The 15,530-nt window shown below is 31.4% G+C and overlaps 2 long non-coding RNA genes and 4 other non-coding genes across 7 annotated transcripts; 5 read left to right on the top strand and 1 right to left on the bottom strand.

Annotated features, from left to right (window-relative positions):
- Positions 1-8,081: 8,081 nt before the first annotated feature.
- On the top strand, positions 8,082-13,673 carry LOC145096781 (uncharacterized). 2 transcript variants are annotated; one of them, XR_013704068.1, is made up of 3 exons: positions 8,082-8,207; positions 10,195-10,744; positions 12,628-13,673. It is a non-coding gene; the product is annotated as an uncharacterized LOC145096781 (long non-coding RNA). The 2 variants fall into 2 exon arrangements; XR_013704067.1 differs by lacking the exon at positions 12,628-13,673 and adding an exon at positions 12,458-12,621.
- On the top strand, positions 8,555-8,642 carry LOC145049108 (small nucleolar RNA R16). The gene has a single exon (XR_013683222.1). It is a non-coding gene; the product is annotated as a small nucleolar RNA R16 (small nucleolar RNA).
- Positions 8,719-8,808, top strand: LOC145049111 (small nucleolar RNA R16). Its single transcript, XR_013683225.1, has one exon. It is a non-coding gene; the product is annotated as a small nucleolar RNA R16 (small nucleolar RNA).
- Positions 9,216-9,308, top strand: LOC145049128 (small nucleolar RNA snoR8a). Its single transcript, XR_013683242.1, has one exon. It is a non-coding gene; the product is annotated as a small nucleolar RNA snoR8a (small nucleolar RNA).
- On the top strand, positions 9,371-9,459 carry LOC145049125 (small nucleolar RNA snoR8a). Its single transcript, XR_013683239.1, has one exon. It is a non-coding gene; the product is annotated as a small nucleolar RNA snoR8a (small nucleolar RNA).
- Positions 10,039-10,694, bottom strand: LOC145096782 (uncharacterized). Its single transcript, XR_013704069.1, has 2 exons — positions 10,555-10,694; positions 10,039-10,474 (listed from the first exon to the last, which is right to left on the bottom strand). It is a non-coding gene; the product is annotated as an uncharacterized LOC145096782 (long non-coding RNA).
- Positions 13,674-15,530: the final 1,857 nt, after the last annotated feature.

Raw genomic sequence — 15,530 nt, 5'->3', positions numbered from 1 at the left:
TGTGTGTTTGTTCAAGTTGAAAAATCGAGTTTTGAGCTCCCTGCCTGATGAACTCGGCGAGTACCACAGTGTACTTGGCGAGTAGGCCTCAACTCGGCGAGTCCAGTGTGGTACTCGGCGAGTTCGAGCGTCAGATGGAGCTATTTTCGGGATTTCTTGCTGTTTTACTCATGAATACTTGCCTTATCTGTTTTAGATCATTAAAATCCGATTTTATACATATTTATGAGTATATCCTTGATTAAACAAAAGACAATTACCAATTAATTAGATAATAACTTCCTTGTATGATTAAAGTTTGATTATTTGTATTAATTGGGTAACTTATTTTGCAAGAAATTAAAATTAGGTCAAATATAGATAATGATAAAATTAATTGTTTAATTTATATTATTTGTTATTTGATCCTTGTGTTATGAAAAGTTTCAATTTTCCCCTTTAGGTTTTATAGTTTAAATTTGAACTCAAAAGTTTTTGTTTTGAAATTTAAATAGTTGAAACCCTAATGTTTTGAAAAATGTTTCAAAACTTGCCCTCAAGTTTTTGAATTTAAATTTTGATTAAAAGTTTAATTTTGATGTATATTTAAATTCTAAACCCTAATGTTTTGAAATGTTTCAAAACTTGCCCTCAAGTTTTGGAATTTAAAAGTTGATTAAAAGTTTAATTTAGGAATGTTAAATTCTAAAACCCTAGTGATGTTTTGAAAAGTTCATATCACACCCTTATGGTTTTATTAATTAATTAAGGTGTATAATTAAAAGAGGTTTAATAAATCCATAAAGTTTTGGTTTACAATTTAATTGAGTTAAAAGTATAATTGTTAAAATTGACCACCTAGTATTTTAAAAGTGTAAAATACACCATATACTATATATAACATTAAAAGTCTAACATTATATATATATATATATATATATATATATATATATGTATGAGTAAAAGTCAGTTTTACCGTTAGTAGGCCTCATTCACGAAGCTGGTCTATAAGGGGTGTTTAAGGAAATTGCCTATAAAATGGCGATTGAATGGGTATCCACTCTTACCCACCGCACTCTTGACTAGTGGAGGGTCGTTAGCCGAACAGGTAGGATAGGACAGAACTTTCCATTATAAGTATAATGAAGTACAAAAGTAACTAAATGTTTTACAAATTCCCAATCTTAGTTACTTTAGGCAAAAGTGAATTGATGCAATTCCATGAAATTACACTTTGTACCCTTGCGAAGACGTTAGTGGAGCGTGTGTGGTTAACCGACACACTAAATGGTTCTAAGCAAAGGTGGCAAATGGTGACTCAATGTTTGTCATAGTTCGGTGGAGCGTGTGTGGTTTACCGGCACATCGAATAGGTGATTGTAACATGTGGGGGCACCATGTAAATTTGCATGGTTATTCACACCCGCTTTGTGATCCTCAGTATCCCAGTCACAAACTAGAGGGGCATATCGAGATTTAAACATGCCATTGAAAAGTTCAATGAATCTCAAAGGATCTAAGAGTTTTCAAAGTATTTAAAACTTAATCGGTTTTCGTTTTTCATGGTGTAAAATTAGTGAATCGTCATTCACTTACCTTCAAATGTTCTGCAATTTGGGTTACGGCATCACTCTCCCGAGTTGTGGAATATTGTGTTGGGTCCTAGCCTTAATATCTCATTTGGGTGATTTATTAAGGACTCAATCTATCAACTAACTTGAATTTATTTTTCTCCCGTTTTTGTAGATGTCAAAGTACGACAACTATGGCCTTCCCAAATCCCGTGGAACAAGCTTTCCACATGAAGATGATATTCCACAATTCGATCGAGGAACAAGAAATCATGCTTCACTTCCTCCACCTCCTCCAATTATTCTCCCTAACCCACAAGATCGAAGAATTGAAAGGTTCAATGTCACTAAAGCCCTATTGGAAATGAAACATGAAGATGGTAAACCTGTGTGTGCCCACATTCTAGGAATGAAATCACACATCGATAGGTTGATAATGTTGGGTGCGTCATTCCCTGATAAGTTGGTTGTGAACTGGGTTCTGCAGTCACTTCCTGAATCATATAATGAGTTCAAAATAAAGTATTATATGATGGATCATGACGAAAACCTCATTGACCTAACTTACATGCTCATTGCTGCTGAATCAGAAATGATTTGGCAAAGCAATGGAGCGTATTTGTTGGGAAAGTCAACCAACCATGCTTCCGAGGACGTTCTAGGAGAACCGACCTGCGTTTGTTGCCAAGAGAAAGGGCGTTGATACAAGTCTGCCCTAAGAACCTGAAGAGTCCATAAGATGGGAGAGTCAAAAGAGTATGGCTGTGCTTTAGGTAAAATCCACTATCTAACTCCATTAAGTTCCTATTCATTGATTCTTAATACATGATGTGATAAGATTGCATTTGAATGTTGTGCAGGATCAATGAAAAGAGAGGAAGCTTGATGGAAAAGCAAGATAAATCTAATCACGAAGAAATGGATCTCGATCGCATGGATTTGAAGATTAGATTTTGAGCTTAGAAAGTTATGATAGAGTTGTTAGGAATTTTTCTATATAGTTTTCAGTTGATTTTGCATTGTAAGGACAAATGTTTTCCGCTGCTTTTATGAATAAAATAAATTTTGATTTGACTCATTTATTTATTTATTTATTTCCTTGTAATGAAATCACTATGAAAATTGATGTTTGCGTATTTCTACAAAGAATGGATGTGATTCTTAATTATGTTAATAGTGGAAATGTCAAGAATTTACCAAATAGGGAGAGTTTCTCATCACCCAAGGTTCAATTGGATAGAAACTTGGAATCATGCAACTTGGTTGCACGATGAATGAGAAAATTCATATTTGGAAATTAGACAAATTCGTTAACAAAGTGTCAAGTGAAGGACTAGGAGATCGAGTACACAAAGTTGTGTATTGATTAAGTCCACCACAAGAGTAACAAAGATATTCGTCATGATTTACTAAAAGTTTAGTAAATGTGATTATACTTACAAGATTAAGTGTAATTCTGAATTGATTGAAAAGGTTTAAATCAATAGCAGAACGAATAAGAAGAATCAAGTAGGCAGAAAGATAAAAGTTAATCTATTCTAAGAAGAAGGGAGAGTACTTTTATGCTTTATGATATGTCTTAATGATTAAGAACCATATCTCAATTGATCCTCTAAGTGAGTCTTAGTACAATTGTATGTCTAAGAAGAGGAATCGAGAATTGAAGAAATGGTTAAATCAAAAAGGTCGATCATACTTCGTTCCAATAACAAGTCTTAGTGTTAAGATTGTAACATTAAGTGATAAGTCTTAAGAAGCTTTATAACATTCATCAAATGTAGAATTTGGAAAAAGGTTTTCTTATTCTTGCACATTTGAAATTGGTAAGTTGTGATGTCTTGGATTAGACAAAGACCAACGAGGACCAATTTGTGAAGTGTTGATAAAAGTTATACTAACTCTTGAATATTTGGTTGTCAGGAAATGTTTATTGACAAGAGAATCTTATATGTCAAGGAGTCAGTGGGAGCCTTAATGGTCTTGAAAAGTTCAAGAACATATCAAGAATAAACCTTATCGATAATCACTAGCACACGAGTTAAGGTTTACAACCTATCGTGTAGACATTATCTTGTTTCTATGCCGTTCCAATCGAGTTAACTATGCATATGAGTTCTATGAGTTCTCATTTGAACGCATAAAAGGCAAGGACCTTGATCAATGAAAAGTACATTGATAGGAAAGGGTGAGCTGCTTAACTACTTGAAAGACATGGTGGGCAGTCGTGTTACCACAAGGCAAGAAATCAAGATCAAGAGTTCGGTCCATATGAGTTTGAATTTGTCATAAACTTTGGTTTTAACAAATTCACATGGATATGAACACATACACCATTAAAATCTAAGTTTCATAAGATTCCCTCCTTCATGAAAATGACTGTAAGGAAATGCTTTCACTAAGGAAGATTTTAAGAAGATAGTGATTGTGAAAATTGTATTCTCGAATTCGATTATGGTTACAGTATCCCTTTCCATGATTCGAATTATGAGATTTGGCAATTAGTCTAAATTGTTTAAGACACACGTATAAACTATCTAAGGCAAAGGTGTATAAGTTTAAGAAGCCTTGATAAAAGATTATCAAAGCATTGGGTATTAGAAATATGAACTTAAAGAAATTCAATAGGCATTGTTTTTCTGAAAGTTAAGCTGTTTCTGAATACATGTCAAAGCTAGTGGGAGCATAAGTGTTATGTTTGTAATAATCATCATGAAAGTGGGAGCATAAATGTTATGATTGCATGATTATTAAGGCAAGTATTGCAAGTTAGCAATATTAATTATAGAAAACAAGATTCATACTTTGCAAAGTTGTAAGGGTTGAATAGTTGTTTTGCTATAATTAAGGGAGAGAATATTATGCTTCATTTCGAATCTAAAGGCTTAGGTTGTGGAATGTTAATAAACTTAGTCAAGGATACATAGTGTGTTCTTAAATTTCGATTATGATTACGGCATCCCTCTTCATAATTCGAATTGTGAGAACGTAGCACGTAAAATATTATGGCAAAAGATTGATAAAGTATCAAATCTTTATGTAAGACATTATGCATCGTGTCCCATACGCTTCGGGTTTAGGATCGATTGAAAATGCTATAATATTTGACCATTCTACAGTTTTCCAAATGTCTAGCGCATTTAGAGGGAAAAGGACAAGAATCGGTTTTGACTGAGATAATTAAACAACTATCAAAGGACAATCCAAAGTTCGCCAAGGATTGGTCGCTTGTGGGTAGTTGGAAGTATAGTATTGGATGGACCATATCGACATTATTATGAATAGAAAATATTTTATTAAGAATGAGTTGTCATATGGAAAATATGGAAACGTTTCATTATTGGGAATTGGATATTGAGAATCAATGTCTAGATTAGAAACTTTTATGCAAAAGGATGTTCAAAGGAATGTACTTTGAGTAAGAGACATCACATCTATGGAATTGTCTTGTAACAATCTCCGATAGATGACTTTGTAATTCATTGGCAATAGTCATTGTGACTTTTGTGCTATGACATTACAAAAGGATAATTGCATTAAATGTTAGAATCTAACATATTCCACAAGTGGCAAGAATTTGATATTCTTTCACTTGTGAAAAGGATTAGGAGTTGTGAAATGAGTATGATTGGGAATGTGTTCTTTTGATCTATTTCACAAAGTAAGAACCATAGGTAAACATTGTGTGCATGCTAAGAACATGGGACAAATGTTGTAATAATTCAAGTAAGAAGTTGATTACCCGAAACAACAAATAATGAGTAATCGATATGGTGATAAATAAAAGGTGTTTTATTTATACTCAAAGGTTTGAGGCCATATGGGATTAGTATTATTCTTGTGTTTCACTTTGCATGTTTTGACTTCCTGAATAATTAATTATTTCAGAATAATCGAATTATTCGAACGGACCACAGTCGTTCATATGTTGGAAGTAGGTACGAATGAAGACTGTCGTGAATTGGTGTGTGGATTGTCTAAAGTGTATTAGACATAAGCAAATGTTTGCTGCAACGTTCATGAGTGCTTATGAATACGATTTGAGCATTGGATTAAACCCACGCTCACTTGGATCACTTCATGGATTGTATCACAAGTGATTGGTGAGACGATAACATCTTATATTCTTGAAACCGAGATGTGTGAGTTGTATCTTGCGAGTCGGTTGCATATTGATAATATGTAAACGCACCAGTAACTTGGTGTTATAAAACATATTGTTGTGTGTGATTTGGTTAGTAAGTGCAAGCGAGCATTGAGTCAAAGTTTATCCATTCCTTTTATCCAAAGTAGGATAAAAGCGATATCTGTGGGCCCCTCGATGATTTAGTGATGGCACCTAAGTGCTTGGCCAAGCCGGGACTAAATGGATGTGTTCAATTATAGTCTGTTGTCAGTCGTCATAAATCTGAATTCGGGAAACAGCACATAGACAGAGAGAATGATTTAGATCCATGTCTCAGTATATACGATATCTAGAATGGAGGAATATATGATCCCTTATCTAGAGGACACGCATATCTGATAAGATCAGAGTTGACAGCGGCTTTGGAAAGCTACGATTGCAGATCAGGATCTGAAGTCATACGATGAATAGTTATTAGACTTATCTAAGTGGGAGACTGTTGGATTAGTGTCTAAGTCCATAACTATTTTGGTATGTACTTGACCCGATGGTGCATGGTCCTTTTGGGTTGCCTTCACCAAAGCAACTTGATAGGATGAATTATGGAGAGAAAGGATTAAATATGATTTATTAATATATTATGAGAATAATATATTAAAGGAGAAATCGTATTGTTTAATTAATATTAGTCAATAATTAATAAGAATTAAGTTTGTGACTAAAAGATATTAATTAAACTAAGGGACTAGAACTGTTAAATTGTATGATAGTTGAATATTGAGCTAATGGACTCCATATTAAAGGGGTGGACGAATTCTATGGGGAAACCCATTAGAAATCATCCAAGGCCTTTAAGGAAGGAGCCTATGGGTTGCTTAGGGCTTAAGCATCCAAATTAGGGTTTCCTTGTTAGATAACCCTAATAGCCTCATTATTTAAAGAACCCTTATGCCCCAAAAACGTGGCCAAGCTTCCTTTTAGGGTTTCCACACGTTTTGGGCAGCCTCCTTCTCTTCTTTTCTTCATCCTCTTGCTCTTGGTGTTTGTGAACCATTAGAGGAGTGACATTTGTGACTCTAAGCTTTCTAAAGTCAATACACAGAGGATTTGAGATTGTTATTGCTACATAACAATCAAGGTATGATCTAAACGTTAATTTATATGTTATATTGATTATCATATACTAGATCTAGGGGTTATAGTCTTGGATGAATTGATGTACAATAGAGAAACCTAAATCCAAGCATTAGGGTTTGTATGAGCACATAGGATGTACTTATAGCCAAAACCCATCACAACCCACATCCAAAACTAAAATCTCCAGGAAAAACTCACAAATACAATCCAAATGAAACCCATAATTTGAATTTTTCCATCTGAACCCAAAAATCAAATCGAAATTGAAATCAAAAGCATACCATGACCATAAAAATCGAAACATTTTAAATTTAATCGATGATCAATCCTAAAAATTGACCTTGGTCTCGAAGACAAAGATCATTGTTTATGAAGATGAAGAACATCGATGATAGGGGTACACTCTCATACCTTAAATTCGAGTTTGCAAGTTGAATAAGCAAATCTAATGAAAAAACGAATCACAAATCATGAACCAAATGCTTCATATTCTAATATACCCAGATCACTAAGAGAGTTAGGAGACATATCTTTAATCCTGTGATTTTAGGGCTACATCTTTAGTTTCATTCGACCATACTACACATCAAGAATGGTAAGGAAATAAATGGATCAATTCATGGACAACATCTGAAGCAGTTGTGGAACCCTAAAACCACCAACATTTGTCCAGAGGTCGACGGTGGTCCAAGCAGTAGTGGAAGGTCGCTAACACAAACTCTAATGTAGGGATTGAGCAGTGGTGTGGAGCCCTAAGCTCCGATATCACCACTTCTTCTCGATCGAGGTGAAGAAGGTGATGGTGTTGATGCAAGAGAGGCTGTTAGGCTTTCCGACGAGAGAAATTGATGTCCAACGTGAAAATGGTAAGGAGGTGGTTGAAAGCTTTCCAACAAAGGTAAAGGAGGGGGAGCTTTCTAGCGGTGGTAGGGGTGGGGATGATGGAAGAAAGAATATGTAGTGGTGGTAGCCAAATTGTTTCTAGAAGAAATCGGTCGATGGTGATGATTAAGGACGATGAGTAGGAATGGTGAAGGTAAAGGGTGAGACCCGATTGTTTTTAATAATAAATAAGAAATAAAAATGGCAAATTAGTCAACACGCAAAAAAAATACATTTTACTATTTTAAACCATCCGAGTTAAAAAAAAGAACAGACTAGATAGTCCATTGTGTAATTTACTCTCTTTTTAACCTTGAATACCGTTCTTTTAGGGCAATCGAAAGGAATTGGGCGGTAAAAATCAATTCGTAGCCACGTTTCTTCAAAACCCTAACTACTGTAAACCCTATTTAATCCCGTATGTCTCTGATATCTTCAGCATCACAAGTATACATCTCGAGTGCTTGTTTTCGGCGATCAACACACACTAAAATCCACGTCGATGCCTCTTCAAGGTAAGATGGAGTTGATTTTGCTAATCTGTTGGATTCTATCTCGTTATTTCGAAACAATTAATCTCAGAATCCATGGATTTGCTTAGATCGATCTGTTTTTCTATTTTGGAAAATCCATTTTTGCATCTGTTTTACCCTCTCTTTGGGAATAAAATCGAGATTATTCAAGGAGATATAACTGATGCATATAGCTAATTACAGGATGGCTTACCAACGCATTGCATTTCATTGGATTGCTTTAGTGTCAAATGGTCCTTCCTATATTCTTTCTCATTTCATAAAACGAACTTTTCGTTGTTCTTGACATTTTTTTATATTGGATTTGGAAACTTTGGATATTATTTTGAATTGGCAAATGATGTAATTTCAGTTTTATGCTTAACACACTGATTAAACCATGGTGACTAAAAACTCCGCTTATTATCTGATGCCAAATTCTTTCTTAAATGCATTTGTAAAGCAAATATTTTCTATGTTTGTTTCATATTTTTAGTTGTTATTGTTGGATATTGAAAGCAAATGATGCGACACATCAATCTTATACTACACACTGAACATTTTCATGTAGAAAAACAACTCTCAATTATCTTGTGATGCTTTTCGTATTCACAAAATCAAACGATTTGTGTCTGAAAAGTAATTAAATTCTTTTTAAGTTTTTCTTTGAATTTGCATTGATTGTATAATTTCAATGACGAGATTCAGCAGACGGGCGGTCTGAAATGATGCCATGTTGATTGTTCTGCGTAATATCTCTGAGATTTTTAATCAAATTTAAGTCATGTTACACTTTACTATTATGGTGTTTGATTGTTCTTCTGTTACTTTTTAACAATTTTGTAAATTTTCTTGTGTTGCTGTGATGAATATGCAAATTTTATATGTCTGGACTTATGAGACATTGTCTGTGAAATGATGCGCATACTTCTGAGCTTCAAATGATCCATTTAATAACAAAAATGGAATCTTATAAATGAGAAATTAATCTTGAGTTGGATTTTTTAATGAAGGGCTGCTGTGATTATAAATAAAAAGATTTAATATCTGAACGCTATTTCGATGGCATGATAGACTCTTTTACACCCATAGAATATGAGCACCCATGTATCAACATGTTCAAATCATAAACGTTTTATATATAACTTTGGTTGAGACTTATTGATGTTGTTGCAGTGATTATAAAAAATTCCTCGTTCTGAAAGCCATAGCCATGGCATGACAGACACTTTACACCCATAGAATATGAGCAACGTTACTTAAAGAATTTTTATGTATAATAAGTCAAATCAATTTGTATTATTGTCTTTTTAAATTTGTTAAATTTGATTTTGTAAAGGGAATTGATATTGATACGAATGGTCAGTAGTTCTATATAGTGGTGTTAAGCTCTAGTTTTCAGTTTTACAATTGGAGTCCAATTTTTAATAAGATTAGGTGTTTTTAATCTGAATTTTTGATTGATAAAGTTGCTTTTTCTTCGTAATAATGAAACTTCATAGAGCAATTGTAGATGACTAATCAATTTCAGATAAGGCATGCTTCTTTTTTGTTTATTTAAGGGGTGTTTGGCAAAGCTTAAAAAATGAGTTTTTTTGATTTATCATCGGTTTGATACCAGTATAACTCCAAAAAGTGTTTGGGTGAAAAATAATTTATAGCTGTTTGGGTGAAAAAAGTGTTTGGATGAAAAACAATTTATAACTCAAAAAAGTGTTTGGGTGAAAAACAATTTATAGTTGCCTGGCAAAGCTTAAAAAATGAGTTTTTTTTATATTTACCATTTCAATCATACAATATAGGTAAAAGATCAAATGAGAACAAAAAAGATTAAGAACCTAAAACCACTTATTTTTAGCTTATAACCAAGATTATATTTGTTAATTTTTCAAATACAAATTTATATATACATCAAAATGAACGGATTTGTCTAACAATTACTGAAGAATATATTTGTTAATTTTCCACCGCTAACATTGTCTTCCTCCAGCTCAAGATCTATGATTTATGTTGGTAATCGCCGCTACAACACCACTGTCGAAAGACTAGGCTAAATCAACGAATTCCGATGAGTGACGATGCAGATCGGCGAGCGATAATGTAGATCTACAAGCATCAACTGGCAAGTTCAGATCTACGAGTTAGGTGATCGACAAGGATCCGCAACAATCGCCTCCTTCCAGATATGTTTCATGTCCGATCTCTTCCAGCCACTTTGTTCATCTCCGATCACCACCTCCCTGCTACTCTACCACTGGTGCTCTACATATCTTATTGAAATTGAAGATTAATAAACATCAATAATGTTGTATACAATTAAATTCTACAACTGCAAAAATCCAAAAACTACCTTTGAGTTGCCATTATCCATTGACCTCCGACGCCTTGTTATTGGAGCAGGTGTTCCTTTCTATTTTCTTTTCTGGCCACTCACTACTAATTTTTCGTCTAAGAAGAAGGAACTTCAAGCTTGTTTGCTACAGGAGAGGAAGTGCTTTTGATAAAAATACAACGATCTCGATTTTAGAGAGACATTAAAGGTAATCATCCACTGTTAACTTTTATTGTTTCCTATAAAATTGTCACTATGACTACACATTGTCTGCTATGCAAGAATAAGTTTTAATAATATATATATATATATATATATATATATATATATATATATATATATATATATATATATATATATATATTATATATACACACTGTTATAGTCTAGTACTCTAGTCCCTGGACTATTATCATATTAGCCTTATTTATGTTTATAAAAATATAATATGGGATTTGACTTCATATTACTTTGAGTAAATTACTGAAATTGTCCTCGGGTTTGGCCAGAATTGCACATTTGCTCTCTAATTTTTTTTTGCACTCAGATCGTCCCTGTGGTTTGATTTTGTTGCGTTTTTCGTCCCTATGGTTTGGTAAAAATTGCATGTTTGGTCTTTAACTTTATGTATGTAAGGGACGAAAAACGCAATAAAATCAAACCATAGGGATGAAAAACGCAACAAAATCAAACCATAGGGACGATTTGAGTGCAAAAGAAAGTTACGGACCAAATGTGCAACTTTGACCAAACCACAGGGACGATTTCAGTAATTTACTCTATTACTTTTGCTTCTTTTGTATTACTTTTAGCTTTTGGTATGTTTCACAACTTTTTTGTTTCTAAGAATTTAGCTAAATCTTAAAATTTTAAATTATTAATTATATATGTTTTGTGTTTGATTTTTTTAATAATATATCAATACATTATAATTAAAGCCATTTTATTCTAAAAATCTTGCTACCGTCTTTGATATCTATGATAAAAAATAGTTTTGTTTCAATCGTTTTATTTTTTGTTAAGGTGTGAATTTAATGTCTTGATATCTCATTTATTGTATGTTTCTGTTAATCTTATTTTAACTTCTATTAAGTTGTGAAACAATATTCATTTACTTATTTGTTATAATATTTGTATAAAATAGTATTCAAACTTTATGTTTTATGGTTGTTATTTTGTGAATTTAATTTATAATGTGTGTTGTTATGTTAGTTTCTTTTCTTCAATTTAGTTTTTTTTTAAGTTGTGAATTGTGATGTTTTAATTTTTCAATTACTGTCTAGTTATGTTTATGTTAGTTTTTAACTGTGACCGAGTAAATTAATACTCATTCCATCCCAAAATTATAGTCCATCTTTCATTTTTGGTGTGTCCCAAAATAATAGTCCATTTTTAAAAATAAATAATATTTTTACCAAAATACCTCTTCATTATTACTTAACAAACTAAACATTTAATGGAACACTAAATACAAAGTAAGGACAAAACTGTTATTTTATTATATAAAGTTAGTGGTAATTAATATTTTTCTTAATATGTGTGTTTTTTGTTTGTGGCTATTAAACTGTGAATGAAAGTCCTGAAATTTTCTATTAAACTGTGAATTTGTGTGGTACACATAAAATATTTAATGAAATACTTCCACAAAATCAATTATATTTTTTAGTTGTAAGTACTATGAATGAGAGTTTTAAAATGTTTTTTTTTATTAAACTGTGAATTACAGTCTTAAAATGTAAGTTTTAATTTAAGAAAATGCTCGTGAATATATATTTTTTGTGTATTAAACTTTGAAATCATTATATTAAGTCGTGATTTTTTTGTATTAAACCTTTGATTGTATTAAGTTGTGGTACACATAAAATATTTAATGAAATACTTCCCTTTTGTTGCCTCGACCACCGATCAAAACCACTTACAGATCTGGAAAAATCGATGCCACCTACCGCCGATGTCGATCTTGTACACCTCCAAATCTATGATGTGTGCTTCATCTCTGATTGTTGACCTCGCTAGAACACCAAAAAACGTTGCCTTCCTCCTTCCTCTTTGATCTCCGATGCTTTAACACCAACAACCACCTTTTTTCAGATCTACAGCTCCGGTGAGTGCCAAATCGTTGATGCCTTTCCTTCGCTGCATCGATGAACATCTGTTGTCGACAACATCAAAACATCTCAAAATCTGTAATAACGGATGCCAGCTACCGTCGATGTTGGCTTTCTACACCTCTAAATCTGTAATGTGTGCTTCGTCACTGACCACTAACCTCACTAGAGCACCATAAAATGTTGCCTTCTTCCATGATCTTTGATTTACTACTTCGATGCTCTAACTCAAACCAGGTAAGATGACTTCAAATTTGATTTTATTCTTTAAGTTTTTATGATCTAATACAATTTTAATACAAAACATTTAGATTAGTTATCATTTTATTTATATATGTAGATGTTATTTATTTGAAGTTTGGAAAAGAAGCATTATGTATAAATACGATTTTCTATCATTTTGAATAAAGTATTTTTGGTGCAGACAAAGTGTTTGATGAAATGTCTCAATGAAATTCGCAAAGTTATTAAGCTGTGAATATGTGTTTTTATGTATTAATTTGTGAATATGTATGTTATTAAGTTGTGAATTAATGTTTGAAATATTCCCTCCGTCCCAAAATTATAGTCTATCTTTCCTTTTTGGTTTGTTCCAAAATATTAGTCAACTTCTAAAAATAAATAACATTCTTACCAAAATATCCCCTCATTATTACTTAACCAACTAAGCATTTAATGGAACATTAAATGCAAAGTAAGGACAAAATTTTCATTTTATTATATAAAGTTAGTGGTAATTAATGTTTTTCTTAATCTGTATGTTTTTTGTCTGTGGACAATAATATTGGGATGGAGGGAGTATTAAATTAAGCGGAAGAAACAATGCAAACACAAGGTGTTTGATGAAATGTCTCAACGAGATCTGAAAGCTTTTAAGTTATGTATAACTGTTTAAAGTTTTGTATTAAGTTGTGAACTAGTGTTTGAAATGCATATTATTTTATGAATTCTGTTTTTTTATGCATTATTTTGTGAATTAGTGTTTTGAATATTCAATTTAACTTTGAATTAGTGTCTAAAATGTTGTATTAAATTGTGAATTCTGACTTTTTTTAGATTTGAATTTTATACATGTAAATGAGTTGTGAATATAGTGTATTAAAATGTGAATATGTGTTTTTATGTATTAATTTGTGAATATGTAAGTTATTAAGTTGTAAATGTGTATTTTTTGATGCACTAAGTTGTAAATTAGTGTCTGAAATATTGGATTAAGTTGTGAATTAGTGTCTAAAATGATGAATTAAATTGTGAATATATTGTAGTTGGCGGTGTTGATGCTAATGGTGGTGGTAGAGTAAAGATATGTTATATTTGTCACTCATCTTCATCTACTTCGTTGATATAAGATAAGTTATCCTTTTTTATGAGTCATGTACATGTTTTTATTTTGATGTTTGCCTCTAAAATAAATGATAATTTATCTATGTGTTAAACTGTGAACGAGCTATTTATACACTGAAATATGAGATTATACTTGCCAATGAGTTGTAAAGGTATTGTATTAAATTGTGAATTTTGTGTATTAAGTTGTAAATTTTATTCACAACTTAATATAATAAATTTACAATTTAATACACAAACACTCCTCCAAATATTAACGTATAAATGTGAGTTTTAAGTTGAGAATATGGTTGTAAATATATAATATTTATGTATTAAACTGTGAATTTATTGTATTAAGCTGTGAATTGACTGTATTAAGTTTTTGAATTGATTGTATTAAATTGTGATTTTTCTATGAGTTAGTTTTGTGTTTGCTTATGAAATATGTGAAGAAAGAAACATTATACATGTATATGATTTTCTCTAATTTTAAATAAAATATATAAAATTTAAATTGTGAATATTATGTAAATTAAACTTTGAACGAAACACTAGCCACCACATCTAAATGTATAAATGTTCAAGTTAAGAATATGACATATATGTCTATTAAATTGTTAATTTAGTATATTTGATGTACATTTTATGTATTAAACGGTAATTGACTGTATTAAACTGTGAATTAACTACATTTTACTGTGATTTTTTTAAATAAATTTTGTGTTAAAATATGAATGGTTTATGTATGAATTTTTGTATAAATGTTGTTGTGAATATTTTTATGTTTTGTGTTGTATACTTATATAAGAGTGCATTAGTTTTTTATAATTGTTTTGTATTAAATTCAAAATGAGTAAATTAGCAGGTTTATTAAACTATGAATGTAGTATTTAACGTCTCATTGCATTACTTTATACACAGATCTAATTTGTAAGGAATGATGGTTGTAATGTTGACACATGTGGTTGGTGGCGGCGTGTGGTGGTGTTAGTGGTGGTAGAGTTTGATAATTCTTAAAATTTGTGAATTAGTATAAAATTGATTGTATTAAGTTGTGAATTTTACGTATTAAATTATAAATGAACTGTATAAATTTGTATTTTATATAAATTGTGTTAGAATATGAATGAATGTAAGAATGAATGAAAATATTAGACAAAAAAATTATGATTTTGCCATTTTCTTTCCAAAAAAGAAAAAAATTGGGATTTTAACATATGCAGTAATATTCATAATACATATTTATTTATGAAATGGAGGTTCTTAGAGTTCTTAATTTTTTGTGGTACTCATTTGATATATATATATATATATATATATATATATATATATATATATATATATATATATATATATATATATATAAGTGTTTGAGAAACTTCTTTCCATAAAAATAGTCATAACTGACAAATTAATAATATTAGGGAATATATCAAATTCCTTGCATACTATATTATTTGAATAGATATCCAAAACTTTTACTTTTATATTTTCTGTAAAATTTGTAACTCGGTAAATAAACAAATTCCATCAATATCATATTCCTTCTATTTGTTAAAT

Source organism: Lactuca serriola, chromosome 4 (assembly GCF_051521515.1).
Source record: "Lactuca serriola cultivar US96UC23 chromosome 4, Lser_US96UC23_V15, whole genome shotgun sequence".
NCBI lineage: Eukaryota > Viridiplantae > Streptophyta > Magnoliopsida > Asterales > Asteraceae > Lactuca > Lactuca serriola.
Note: the sequence above shows the minus strand (reverse complement) of the source record. Positions and strands in the feature narration are given on the sequence as shown.